Here is a 15388-nt window from a genome sequence, read left to right on the forward strand (position 1 = left end):
CTGATCAACTCTATCAGAAACATCCTTTCATATTTCCTATTACATCTTGATTTTTTCTGTCATCTCTTCAAATAGTTACACCTTAGCTTTTACTTGTAAGACAGAAAGTCATACCTAGGTGTCTACCTCTTTTCTACCAAAAATACCATCGATCGAGGAATTATAGACATTGAAAATGTATATATTACCACTAAAAAGCATAACCCCAGTAAATAGCCCTTAAAAAATTTTAACTAAGGTCCAAAGGATTAAAACACAAATAAATGAATGAGAAGAGTGATAAAATCACAGATCTAGAAGACACTTAAAAACTCACAATTAAATAATAAGTGCTACTTTATTCCAATACATTTGATAAAATAGATGGATGACTTTAAAGGAAAAAGTTCGGAAATGGGTTCTAAAAAAACAAAAAATGAGTAGACCAAAACTCATATATCAAAAACTGAACAGGTGTCAACAGAACATCATAAAAGAAATCTAACTAATTTTGTCTGTGAATTCTTTCCAACTTTTCAAAGGCGAGAAATTTACTGTGCTTTTAAAAATGTTTCTTGACATTAAGAGCTCTGAAAAACTTCCCATTTACTTTAAGGTTAGTGTAATCCTGATATCAAACATCAGACAAGATCACAAAAGAAAATCATAGATCATTTTTTTATTTCTATAAATGTAAGAATCTTAACCGAAGTATGATTAGATTATGTCAAGTAGGATAAAAATAGAATATTCTAATTACCAAGTGGGGTTTATTCCACTAGTTCAAGGATGGTTTAACAAGTTAATTATTTAGCAATTAAATGGACTTTGATGAAATTTAACACTATTTATGTTACAAACCTTTCATAAATATAATACAGAAGGAAAATTCTTAATCATCAATGAATTTTTTAAAAACCAGAATTTAGTAGCCAACATTATACCTAATGATGAAATTTATTCAAATGTTCTAAAATTTATTCAAATATTTTTTCAAATTATAAACAAGATAAAGATGAAGCTTATCTTTACTGTTTTTCAATTTTAGATTAGAGGTCTTAGTCAAGCAATAGAATAATAAAAATAAATAATAGGAATATATACTGGAAAGGAAAAAGTATTATCATTATTTGCAAATGATGTAATTATTTATCCAAGGGTAGGCCCATGGCCTACCCTCTTCTTATTTAACATTATGTCCTCAGTGCCTAATACTTTGGAACACAGTGGGAACTGAAATAAAGTATGGAACAAGAAATTAAAATATGGAAGAATTAGCAAAAATTGTTTGAAAATAACAGAGTGATAGAAAAAGGTAAGCAAATTTGAGATTAACACATGAAAATCTATAGTATTCATATATAGCAACAATAGCTAGAATGAAATTAAGAAATATACAGGGTTTTTTTTTAATTTTTATTTATTTATTTGACAGGCAGAGAGGCAGGCAGAGAGAGAGGAGGAAGCAGGCTCTCTGCTGAGTGGAGAGCCCGACGCGGGGCTCGATCCCAGGACCCCGGGATCATGAACTGAGCCGAAGGCAGAGACTTAACCCTCTGAGCCACCCAGGTGCCCCAAGAAATATACAGTTTTCTATAAAGAAAACCATGAATAAAAATTTGAATATCTTCTGAGATATTCAGGTTTCTAGATAAGACTCAAATAATTAAGAATGTGAATTGTCTCCCAATGTAATCTTAAATTTTACACAGATTATAAAAATGCCAATAAAATGTTTTCTTTCTTTTTTTTTTAAAGATTTTATTTATTTATTTGACAGACAGAGATTACAAGTAGGCAGAGAGACAGTCAGATAGAGGAGGAAGCAGTCTCCCTGCTGAGCAGAGAGCCTGATATGGAGCTTGATCCCAGGACCCTGGGATCATGACATCATAACCTGAGCTGCAGGCAGATGTTTAACCAATAAAGTCACCCAGGCACCTCTGTTTTTTCTAAACATGATATACACTTGAGAAATGTAACTACACAAGGATTAAAATTTTTTATAAATAAAATTAATTAAGAGCATATAAAAATAAGAGAATAAAATCAAACATATTTAAACAAATATTGTTACTATACAGAGAATTATTAAAATGACAAACATCTCAATGGGGAAAAAATGGGTGTAGTTAAGCATCACAACCTGAATGTATACATTTATCTTGGGTACCTTCTGGAATTCCAGTATAATGGCAGTAAAGGAGGGACAAAGTCTAGACATGAAGACAAAAATATTAAGAGAAGAGACAATACAAATGGGAGATGTCATAACATTTTTAAAAATCTTAGTGTAGAGAAGAAACTGTATGACTCTGATGTCTTACTCATGGCCCACTGTTCCATAAGCATACCAATGCTCTACCCCTACACATGGCTTTCAATTAGATTCTAGTGCCTGATTCCAAAATATAGATAAGGATCACAAGATATATGTGGAAAGCCTCCAGTATCAAAGACAGAAAGCAAAATTAACACAGAAGAAAAGCAATAACATAAGGAGAAAAAGAAAGCTTAAAAATATAATACCTTCATAACAAAAAGACGTGAGATTCTTGAAGAAAAAAAGAAAAGGACATTATAAAAAAAGAACATGAAGGGAATAAAAAAGAACCACTAGAACATAGTAATATGATAGCTAAAATAAAACATCCAGTAAAAATTGGAATGTCTCAGGGTCCAGAAAGTCTAAAAAAAACTCCTAGAAAAAAGAACAATAAGCTAATGAGAGATAATGGGATCTAACATTATGAGGAATTAGAGGAACAATTTAAGACATCTAACCAATAAGAGTTCCAGAGAGAGTGAGAAAGTGTGCATGTCTGAAAGACAGAGACAGAGAACAGAAAGAAACTACAAAAGAAATAATACAAAAAATTTCCTAAAACTGATGGACACAAATTTACTTAAAGGCTACTCCAGGTAATAGAAAAGGGCTTGAAAATACATCATGAAATTTCAGTGTCTTAAGAACAAAGAAAAGATTCTGAAACCTCCCAGGAAGAAAGACAAAAACACAACACATCAAGAATCAGAACAGCATTGGACTCTCCAGCACCACCATGAGTGCTATAAACATGAAGAAAAATACCTTAAAATTCTGAGGGGGGGGGGAATGGTTTCCAACTTAGAATTATATATACAAGTAAATTCCCAATCAAAGAGTTGCAAGAGTTAAAAAAAAAAAAAACAAAAAAAAACCTCTCTTTTAGAAATACAAGCTCTCAAAAATCAAATGGTTTCTCATACTCTTTGTCAGTATTATATTGGAGTTATGTCCTATAGCAAAATAAGGGAAAAGGATGAAATGAGGTCCAAGAAAATGGGCTGAAACACAAGGGACCAGCAAAAGGAATTTCAGAAGAGCAGCAGGTTAAATATCAACTACTTGAGACTGGAGCAAGTTGATGGAAACATATTTTTAAAAAGGAAATTAAAGTTCACCTAAAGTGTTTAAACCATTAAGAGTTGTATCATTCCAGCAGAGAATTTGGTCATAGAGACTTTTGTACATAGAAAATTAAGCAAACCCCCAAATGAGGTACTTATAAACTTCAGGGAAAACAAAAATTTGAACCAAAAAGAAAATATAAACTATGTACAATACTTACTGAGTTGTGGGTAATATTTATATAATAATGATGTAAAAGTAAATATAAGTTTAGCCCAGATTTATGATATATCTATACTGGAAGAATGATCAAAGAGAACTGCATGGGTCTGTAGAGAGGGGGTAGAATGTGGTGAATGTGGAGAAAGAGCTAAATCTTCCTCTTACCTAGTAGGAAACGGAGAATAATTCCTGAAACTAGAAAATGAAGAAGCAGTAAAGAAGCATATAATTTAGAAACATAAAATTAAATAAATTAAATTATTAGAAGAAACCACTTAAGAATTTGAGCATAGTTACCTTTGCAAACCAGGTATGGGAGGGGAAAAAAGATAAAGAAATGTTTGTTTTTTGTTTTTTGGGGGTTTTTTTTGCTAATAACCCTTTTTGTCATAGTGGAACTTTTAAACTATGCATATGTATCATTTTGCTAAAAAGTAAAATAAATAGTCAAAAGACATGAACTAGAAAAGCAAAAGAAATTCACAAGATTAATAAGCATATGAAAAGATGCAATACATCAATAAATAATCAGGTATTCGAATCTAAACAAGAAAATATTTTTCACCTATTATATTGGTAACAATTTACAAAATTTATAATATCAAGAGTTAGTAAAATGCAGAAAAATGAACACTCTTACAAAATGCTGGTAGAAGTCTATAAATTAGCCTACTTCTTCTGAAGGAAAAATGGCAATTCATATCAAAATTTAAAACGTGACTCTGATCCAGCAAATCTGTTTCTAAGGAAATCATGAGAAAACTTTTCAAAAATATGAATAGAAAGACATTTATTAAAGCACAGCTTATAATAGTGAATCTGGGAAACAAGCTAAATATTCATTCCATAGAGCATTTTTAAAACTAAGTAGAACATTTGTAAAGCAGAAACTATGCACAATTAAAATGATATGTAGATTTGCATTTATTATCATGGAAAATCTTGGCAATAGCCTAAATTTTATGAAAAATGCAGGTAGTAATCAGGTAATACCTCAATATTTAAATTTATAATTATTTTAGTTTTTAGAAGGCTCCTTCCTCCTCCATTACATTTTCTTCTGAAAGTTTTCTAACTATTCTGTTTATTCTATTGGAATAACTTTAGAATTATTTTTTGTCATGGTCCTAAGCTATAATGTATGACTCCATCTATCTTCCTACTTACCAACCTATCTATTTACTAATATAGAGTGTGGGATTATGTCTGAGGAGTGAGACAAAGAAGAGATATTTGTTTCCTGTTTTCTAACTTCTTCAATTATCTTAATTTTTCTTTTTACAATGATAACAATTATTTTTGGTATCTTCTCCAAAAATTATTTTCACTTAAACAAAACAAAACACAATGGCTATTTGAAGATGGAGGCCTCCTGCTCCCTGATTTCAAACTACATAGTAAAACTACAGTAGTCAAAACGGTATGGTATTGGCATAAAGACAGACACAGAGATCAATGGAATGATAAGTCCAGATACAAACCCATACAAATATGGATGCAACTTACAATGAAGGAGGCAAGAATATACAATGGGAAAAGACAATCTCATTAATAGTGGTGGGAAAACTGGACAGCCACATACAAAAGAATGAAAACTGATCACCATCTTACACCACATACCAAATGAACTCAGAATGGATTAAAGACTTGAATGTAAGACCTGAAACCATGAAACTCCTGGAAGAACACATAGTGGGTAAGTTCCTTGACATCAGTCTTGGCAATGAATTTTTGGATCTGACTCCAAAAACAAAGACAACAAAAAAGCAAAAATAAATAAGTGGGACTACATCAAACTAAAAGTCTGTAACACAGCAAAGGAAATTATCAGTAAAATGAAAAGGCAACCTAGTGAATGGGGGAAGATATTTGCAAATGATTATATCTGTGAAGGAGTTAATATCCAAAAATATATGAAGAATTCATACAACTCCATAGGAAAACAACAACAACAACAACAACAACAAATCAGATAAAAAATAGCTAGAAAATCTGAATAGACACTTTTTTTCCAAGGAAAACATACAGAATGTCAACAGGTACATGAAAAGATGGTCCACATCACTCATCATCAGGGAAATGCAACTCAAACCCAAGCAGATATCACCTCATACCTGTTAGAATGGCTATTATAAAAAAGATAGGAAATAACAAGTGCTGGCAAAGATGTGGAGAAAAGGATACCCTTGTGCACTGTTGGTGGGAATGTAAATTGGTGTAGCCACTATGAAAAGCAGTGTGGGGTTCTTTAAAGATTAAAAATATAACTACTATATGATCCAGTAATTCCACTTTTAAAAATTTATCTGAAGAAAACAAAAACATGAATTCAAAAAGGTGTATGTAACCCAAGGTTCACTGCAATATTATTTACAATAGCCAAGATTTGGAAACATACTAAGTGTCCATTGATGGACGAATGGATAAAGAAGATGAGATCCATACATACAACAGACTACTACTCAGCCATAAAAAGGAACAAAATCTTGCCATTTGTAAAAACATGATGGATCTTGAGGGCTTTTTGTTAAGTGAAATAAGTCAAAGACAGGAAGACAAATACCATATGATTTCATTCATACGTGGAATCTAAAAACCAAACCAAAACAAAACAAATCATAGATATAGAGAACAGATTGGGGAGGGGAGTTGAGGATGGGTGAAAGGAGTGAAGGGGATCAAGAGGCATGAAGTTCCAGTTATAAAATAAGCCACAGGGGTGTAATAAGCCATAGCATGGTGACCCTAGTCAACAACACAGCAGCGCACATTTCCAAGTCGCTGAGAGAGTAAATCTTCAAAGTTCTCATCACAAGGAAAGCAAAATTTGCTACTTTGTGTGGTGATGAATGGTGGTTAATTAGATTTACTTCAGATAAGTGATCTTTTTGCAGTGTATACGAATACGGAACCATTACACTGTATACCTGAAGCTCTCATAATGTCATAAGTCAATTATATCTCAATTTGCATAAAGACATTTAGAGTACAATAGAGAAAATTTAGAAAAATGTTTCTAAAAATATTATCTCTTTAATATAAAAGACACTCATGGTGCACTTGGGTGGCTTCATCGGTTAAGCATCCAACTCTTGATCTCAGCTCAGGCCTGATCTCAGTGTTGTGAGTTTGAGCCCTGTGTGTTGGGCTCCATGCTGGGTACGGAGACTACTAATAAATAAGTAAGTAAGTAAATAAATAAACAAATAAATAGTGAGCTTTCATTAAAAAAAGACATTCATACTGTGCGTAACTTGGGAAATATATATTATATCTTTAGCACTTCCTCATGTCTTCAGCATTTGTTTAAAACATAATTTAAAGTTGATAAATTACTCCGTTATATGCAATTGTTTTAACCACCCCCTCATTCTCAATATTTAGATTATTTTTTAAATTATAAATATTTTTTAGGGATATAAAACTCTTCATGGCTGATATTCTTCAGAATACATTTTACAAGTGGAATTATTGGGACCAGGGGTATAAAATATTTTAGGCATTGTAATATATCTAGCTAAATGGGTTTTCAAGAAGTTTATACCTAGTATACTCCAAACGGTGTCAGATGAGTGTCCATCTGATGACATCTTTGCTAGCACAGGTTATTTTAAAAACCTTTGCTAATTTGATAAGTTAAAATTAATTAATTTTTTGGCCTTTTTTGTTTGCCAGTAGAGATTAATTTGTTTTCATATATTTATTGTCACCTGTATTTCCTCTACTCTTTTCTATATACTGAGTAACTTTAGAGTACATCATGGATACCATGATTGTCATACGGTAGAGACTCTAGATTCTCTTGTATTTTCCAAAGAGAGTTGACTTCTTTAAGCAGGCAATTAATGTGGGCTCAAATTGCAACTCTGTTCTTGGGCTGTAACTTAAATCGCAGTTCAGTTATTTAGCCCTAACTAGTTGGCTTAGATCTGTTTTGTGCATGCACAGTTCAAAAGTCAGCCAGGTTTCTGGGTAAAGTTATGCACAGAACTTAGGGCTTCCTTCCCAAGTTCTCTCCTTTCTAATATTCTAGCATCCATGGTTGCCTAAATTCTGTTTTACTGGTTATTCAAGGAAGATCAGTTCCAGCTGATATATCTGCATTTTAGCCAACCTGAATGACACAGACTAGGACCTGCCTTTTGGTTAAAAACCACACATAAAAAGAGATACACACAAAAGGAAGAAAAATTACCAAGGGTTATTCTCTTTTTCTACATATGAACTTTATTTTAAAATGTGTCTGTGTTTGTTTACCCTAAAGCCTTTAGATTGCCACTTCTTAAATTTTTATCTTGGAATTTATAGTTGTTATCTGCAGAAAAGTAGTCTGGTATTAGTTTACTTGGACATTACTGGAAGGAAAACCTCAGGACTACATACAGATCATTTATTTTCACTTCCACAAAGGTTTGTTTTTTTTTTTCTTCTTCTTTTTTTTTTAAAAAAGTGTCTTTTAAGATGTGATCATTCCCAAGCATACTTCAAGAAAGCTAAGTTTCTCAAAATTGCAATCCTTCTCTTTGAACATATTTGGGGAATGTTTCCTATGAAAGTTGCTTCTGGTAACTAGAGCTGTCTAGTTAGATTCAAGCATACACAGAAAACTGCACCTGAGCTCATACCGAACAAGATAACAATGGCACTTGGGGACTACAGTGCCCAGAAACCAATTAAGTCTGAGGTAGAAAAGGGATTTTCTTCAACTGGCTAATGGAGACCATAAGCAGAGGCTCTGACCACAGAGAATTCCATGCTGGCTTCACACTTTCTTCTTGAATTTGAATAAGGATCAATGACAGGGAGGACTAATCTAATCTGACCTCTTAGATGGCTTTTCCATTTGCACTACTTCATGCTTAGCAATAATCACTCATCTATGATTCCCCAGCACAAGAAAATAGGATACTTTGTAGCTAACAGGTATTTAAGATTTCCATATTCCTTTTCACCTTAAAAGGATGTTAGAACTTAGGTTTTTTTTTTACTCATCACTTTATTAGAAACCCATAGTCCAAAATGGGAAAGAACGACCTAGGATAACCTAGGGAAGGGGAAGGCTGTAACCAGAATGCAGTTGACTCTCCTTCTCGGAAGCTGACTCTGCTACACATTCATTGTTTCTGAGATGCTGTGTTATATGGCATGTCCTCAACCTTCCTCAAGGTTAGACTCTAAAGGGTTTTGAGTGGAAGAAAACAGTTTGTTCAGTGATGTGATCACAATCTCCTGAATTCAGCAGTATGACAGTGTGATCATTGCATTTAATGGTTGGCTGTTCTCCAAAATCAGATTGGCAAGTAAGGGCATGTGGTCTCTCTTGCAACTCTGCTCTCCTGGCCTCCCCATTTCCCTTACCATTCCCATTTCTGTGTCTCTGTGCTCTTGATCTGTGTGTATTTCATAGGATTCAGATGCAAAGGGACTAGTCAAGATGCAAGTCAAACTGCAAAAGGATCTGGCAGGGCTAAAGCCAGTTGGATCTGAATGATAGACTTCCGTCCCTGGGAAACGTTCTGGTTTTTCATATGCAATCATTTCAATCACTTCCTTGTTTTCTAAAAATACAAGAACACGTTTTTACTCATCAGCCTTTCTCAAGCATGCTACAGGAAATGGAACTGAGCAACTCAGTGAAGAAAAGTTTCTCCATGTTCAGATATCCTTCCTGAAGACCTCACTACCAGCTAGGTGGGACATCAAAGTCCTCAGCATGGAAAAGTCAGAGTAGATATAGTTTCACATTTTAAGAGTTGGGGGGGGGATTAATAAATAAATAAAAATCCCTGCCTGTCTTCAATAGCCTGTAAGATCTCTCTTGTCTCCAGGCAGGGGAGATTCCTTAGGTGTACCCACTCTGTCATAGCATTCCTCATCTCTTCTTTTATCTTGTGCCCTTCTCCTCTTTCCAAGATCATAAATCAACAGAGACAGGTCCTCATTCTTCTTTAAAAGAAAAGGGGGTTAAGTCTTGTCTTCTCCCGTTCCGTGGCAAAGAGAATATCCTGATAAAATGAACTACCTGCTTCTCAGGTGAAAACTAGAAAGTTTTCAAAGCCCAAGTAGGCAGTCTGCAGCCAGGAACCTCTGCAGCCCCAGGACAAAGTCTTTTTCATGTTCCTCTCCAGGAAGAAAGCCCATGTGGTAAAATAGCAGATTGGTTCAAGAGACTTCAGATTCCAGAGAGAGGTCAGAGTCAAATCCAAGACTGTGTGACAGCTGAAATTGTCCATGATTTACTAATCGCTGAAGGCAGTGACCAGGCCATCAGGAGCAAAGGCCAAAGGGAAGGCTTGATGCCCACTGCTGGCATTAGGTTTCTGTCTAAAGGAGAAGTCCGAAAACTGAAGCACATTTGGAACTAATTAGCAGGAGGAAGAACACTCAAGGCTAAGAGGTGGGGGTAGGGTCGGGACTGTACTGTTCCTTAAAATAAAGAAAATAGTTGGTCAACTTCCCACCAAAGGCTCCGCTTCTCCTTCTCTTTCTTGTTCTCAACATATACACAGCTGATTAAAGTACAGCCTCATCTTTCAGCTTCCCACAATATTAAGGATCTTATCTGCAGAATAAAACAGCTTACAAAAATGAATGGAATTGGCAGATACCACTGTTTTCCTCAAGGATGCTTGGTCTGAACCTGGAAATGTGGGAGGTGTCAAGGGAAGGGTTGAATTTGAGAGTCAGACAGGCATGAACTCAAATCTTCAGTACCTACAAGCTATGTGACCCTGAGAAAGTTAGGAATCTCCACTGAACTTCTGTCTTCTCATCTGCTAGTCAGTTAATTCCACTTCCTTCGCATGGCTGACATGGGGATAAAATGAGATAAAACATGAAAAGGCCTCCCACAGTGCTCAGCACCCAGCTGTGCTCAATAACTTTTATTTCTGCCTCATAAAAAACATTACAAATACACTAAAAGTCCCTTTTTTATCATTTCTGTCGTTCCTGAAATCAAGGCATACAACAAAGCCACAGTAGTTAAAACAGTGCGGTACTGCTTCAAGAACAGACAGACAGATCAGTGGGATAGAACGGAAATCCAAAAGATTGTCTTGGGGGTATAGCTCAGTGGTAAAGCATTTGACTGCAAAAGATTGTCTTATGCACAGGCAAAAATAAGATTGAGTTGAATTAAAGACCCATGTTTAGGAAAATAATTCTACTTTTATGCCAAGATAATGAAGGACAATAACAAGATGTTGGAGTTGAGAAGATTTTCTTAAAATCAGTTACACAGCAAAAATAGGAAAAGAAAGAAATTTGGAAACGAACAAAGGTAAAAGACAGCTGACAATCTGGGAAAAAATCGTCACAGCTGTACGATATTCAGATGCAAAACAGACCAAGGATAAATATCTAAAGCTTTCAAATAATCCTTACATATCTATTTAAAAATGTCTAAAAGCCAATGATACAGTTTATGGGACACAAATAGGTATTTAAAGAAGATAAAAACAAGAATTGCCCTATGAAAAATGACTCTGCCTCATTAGTAATCAGAAAATATAAATTGAAATAGCAATGTATTACCGTTACGCTGCCAGTTTGACAAAGATTAAAAAGTTTGATAATATCAAGTGTACACAAGCAAGGGCAGGTCTAGGGATGGTGGGGCGAATAAAATTAAACATAGCTGCTCTTGACCTTGAAATTAGTACAATCAATCTGAAGGGTATCTATTAAATTACCCCACAATTTCATTCTACGTACTATTCTGGATAAAGACTTGCACATACACACAGAAGATGTAATGTTGTTTGTAATATGAAAAAAATTTAGGGGCGCCTGGGTGGCTCAGTGGATTAAGCCGCTGCCTTCGGCTCAGGTCATGATCTCAGTGTCCTGGGATCGAGCCCCGCATCGGGCTCTTTGCTCAGCGGGAGCCTGCTTCTCTCTCTCTCTCTCTGCCTGACTCTCCGCCTACTTGTGATTTCTCTCTCTGTCAAATAAATAAATAAAATCTTTAAAAAAAAAAAAAAAAAGAAAAAAATTTAATCTTTATCCACAGAGAAACAAATGAAAACAATTCCATGAACACAAAGAATTACTATAAAATGTTCAAAGGAATCAAGCAGATTTCCACATATTAACATGAATCATTCACAAAAAAAACCAAAGAAACCAATATTTTATATTTCTCCCAATATGTAGATATGTATGAAAAATATAAAGAATTTTGGAAACTCTTTTATTAGACAAATTCAACAGAGTATGTATTATTTGGTGAGAGGACATCAATATAGACATGGGTGTTTTCAGGAGATCATAGTTTCTTCTATGATTGGTCTAAAAGTTTTAAGTACAACTGATTAATTGCTTGCATAAATTTAAAAACCAATACATAAAAATACTTTAAAAAGATACAAATATCCCAAAAACATTGACAGTGATTCATTTTGAGGAAGCAAGGAGAGAGTATGGATGATTATTGTTTCTTCTTTGACTCTCCATCCCTTATACCTTAAAAAAAATTTCCCCAAGAGGAAAATGATCACCATCATTTATGAGTATCACTACCCAATGATACTCATAAAAATCCCTGATAATGGCACTAGATACCAAACTAAACTGGTTTAGCAAAAACTATTCTTGTTTTGCAAGTACAATCTCATTTAACTCTTGTGTTAACTCTGTGAAGTAGGTAGATACCTACTATTGATAGATAAGGAAATTGAGGCTCCAAAAAGCTAGGCAATTTGCCCAAGCTCATGCAACTGCAAAGTCACAGAGCCAATAGTCCATCATATGTCTCTGACTACAAAAGATAATACTTCTCTCACCATATTAAAGCTACCTAAACACAAGAGCTACATGTTTTCTTTTTTCTTTTCTTATGCAAATTATAAAGTTGCTTCACTAGAAAATGAGTTTGAAATCTAGGGAAGAGATGAATAAAAGCAAGTTCTACAAATATATAAACATTTTAAAGACATTTAGGCATTTAAATATAGGAGTTAGACTGACCTATTTAGGAGAAGAATATTACTGATCCCCAATAAGGTTAGTGTGTAGAAAAGCCATTTACACAAAAAGGAAGTATTCTTAGCTCAAACACAATATTCTTACACAGTGTGATAAAGCAGCATGGGAGTCCACAGAACCAACGGTTAGCTAGAACTGTTTTAGTAGGATTTCAACTTGAACTAGCCCAAGACAATGAGAATTTATTGCCTTACATAACTAGTTTCAGGCACATCTGCATCCAGGGGTTTCAAAGATGTTATTAAATCTCAATCTCTCTTTCTCTCTCCTTTTCTCTGTGTTGTCTCTATTTTTAAATATGCTCTAGGCAAGTGGTAAATATATATAACTTTCAAGCTCTCAAGTTTCCATGAATATACTTCTCGCAATCTCAAGGGAAAAAAAAAAAAAGACCCTCTTTCCCTCAACATGAATCTCTGAGAAATAAGTTGGCCATACCATTCTGTATCTAGTCCTGAATCTTTATTACCTCCCATTAGTCCCAGGAATGGTGGATTCGGCCCTACTCAAATCAAAGACATTGAATTGGATTATGGTAGGATGAGTAAAGAGAGATTAACCAAACCAAAGAATGCTGGCCAAACAAAAAAATGTATGAACACAATACAGTCACGCTTTGACGGTATGAGAGGTGCATGGCCACTGAAAAGCCAGCAAGTTAACCTACAGAAGAGGGGAGACATTCACAACAGCTACCTCATAGGGTTCCCCTGAGGATAAACAATAGCTGGAGAGACAAATGTACCTAACACAGTGTCTGGCAGTTAGAAAGTGTCTTAAAAATTTGTTTCCTAAGTGATTAATCAAAAGTAGGTACTTCTGAGTTATTTCTATCACCTCATCCTAGAGACTTTATCAATGAGCAAGTCTAATGGAATAATATAGCAATTTTACTGAATGTGAAATAGAATTGAGAACCCATTTCCCTTGTACGTCCTTTGTAAGTCTACTGAAAGCAGGGGACTGTGTGTCCTGGGAGTCTTACCAATCGCAATAACAAAAACCATAGTAACTAATGTTTATTGCATGCCAACCACGTGCCACATAGCCTGCTAAGTATATAACATGCATTTTCTTATGTAATCTTCACTATAACTAATGAAGTAAGTATTATCATCACTTCCATTTTACAGATGAAGAAACAGATGTAGCGAGGCCAAGTAATTTGCCCAAGGTCAAGAGAGTGACAAGGCTTGGACTCCCACGTGGTTGTGTTTGACTCAAGAGCTTGAGCTCTTAACCACGCATTGTTCTGTCTCACACAGCCCTGTGCGGCCTCATAATACCCTGAGGAGAAGACTCAACATGAAACAGCATTTGGCTGCATTCCAATCAGTCAACACATTCATCACTAGATGCACAAAGAGAGCAGGTAGGTTGGATTCCCTGTGAACAAAACAATTCAGGCATATACATGCACTGACCTCTAACTCAATTTGGAGATTTAGAATCTCCATCTTGAAGACTTTCCTAACATCTCTGCTGTTGTATTTAACGGGACCTTTTGTTGATTTGGTCAAGAGGGATCAAAGAGAATTTATCTTTTTAGTTTCTTTTTCTTTCCTTTAAAAAATTATTAACCATAATGGTTCTGGAGCTATTTCTTGTTGGCAAAATTATGGAGCTGCGTACTGATTCAGAGACGTGTTGGGACGCTGGGCACAGATGGCTTTAATTATTTGGGCAGCCATTGACAGATGTGATGGTCTAGGTTTCTGCTGCCTTGGACAGGTGTAAGCTATAGGATTTACCCAGAGGGAGTTGTGGAGAGCCAGAATTGGATAGAGCCCTGTGATGGCCCTTTATTTTGTCTTAATCCACCCCTAGGTACATAGTTATCATATTTCTTTGCCTCAAGGCATGGTCAAGTCAGTCAAAACCATCAAACCAAGTTTGTGTGCAGAAAAGAAACTCTCAAAGAGAGAAATACACTGTTAGCAGTTTGTCCCAAACTCTGCTCGAAATTTTTACTCAGAAACCTTTCTTTTCATTAATCAAGCTTCATAATCAAAAGGATATATGTATATAACTTTCCTTCCAGATCAAAACAAGCATGTTTACTTCTCTGATTAGTCCACACAAATAATTTCAAAGACCTGAATGTCAGCCTGTGAAAAACTTCATGATTTTGCGTAATGAATTTATTAAGTTATGAAGAACAGGAAGATAAAGCAGACATATTCTGACCTTTGAGCTAATAAGAATAAGAGACTCAGCACTTACTATGTCAAGATAGTGTTCTAGGCTCTAGGCTCAGTAGTGATCAAAATAGCCCCTTTCCCCATGGAGCTTCCATTCTAATTGGGTATATGGACTATTTCTTTCTCTCTCCATATATGTATATACAAATATACACATATTGTGTGTATACACATATACATGTATTACATGGCGTAGATTGTGGTATACAAATTTTTACATCAGATTATATCTAAGGAATTGTGTCTAATTGTGTATATGAGTTCAGCAGGAACTCTGTAGAGGAAAAACCTATTTAAGCTGGGCTGAATATAAGAGAGAAATCACCAGGTGGAAAAGTAGAAGAAAGTATTCTAGGTCCTCCTAACTCTTTGTTTGAAAAAGCAGACTTCTAACTTAGTACCTATTATGGGCTCAATTGTGTCTCCCTAAATTCTTACATGGAAAGCCCAACCCCCAATACCTCAGAATGTAAGTATATTTGGAAATAAGATCTTTAAAGAAGTAATTGAATTAAAATGAGACCATTGGGGAGGGACCTAATTCAATAGGACTGGTGTCCTTAGAAGAGGAAGAGATGTCCTGGATACTTGGCATAGCGGAAAGGCC

General features: G+C 35.0%; 1 long non-coding RNA gene across 3 annotated transcripts in view; it reads right to left on the bottom strand.

Annotated features, from left to right (window-relative positions):
- The window catches only part of LOC116570288, a 432758-nt gene that overhangs the window by 50414 nt on the left and 366956 nt on the right, over positions 1–15388 (bottom strand). The gene's annotated exons all lie outside the window — the stretch shown is intronic.

The sequence above is a fragment of the Mustela erminea genome, chromosome 12 (assembly GCF_009829155.1).
Source record: "Mustela erminea isolate mMusErm1 chromosome 12, mMusErm1.Pri, whole genome shotgun sequence".
NCBI lineage: Eukaryota > Metazoa > Chordata > Mammalia > Carnivora > Mustelidae > Mustela > Mustela erminea.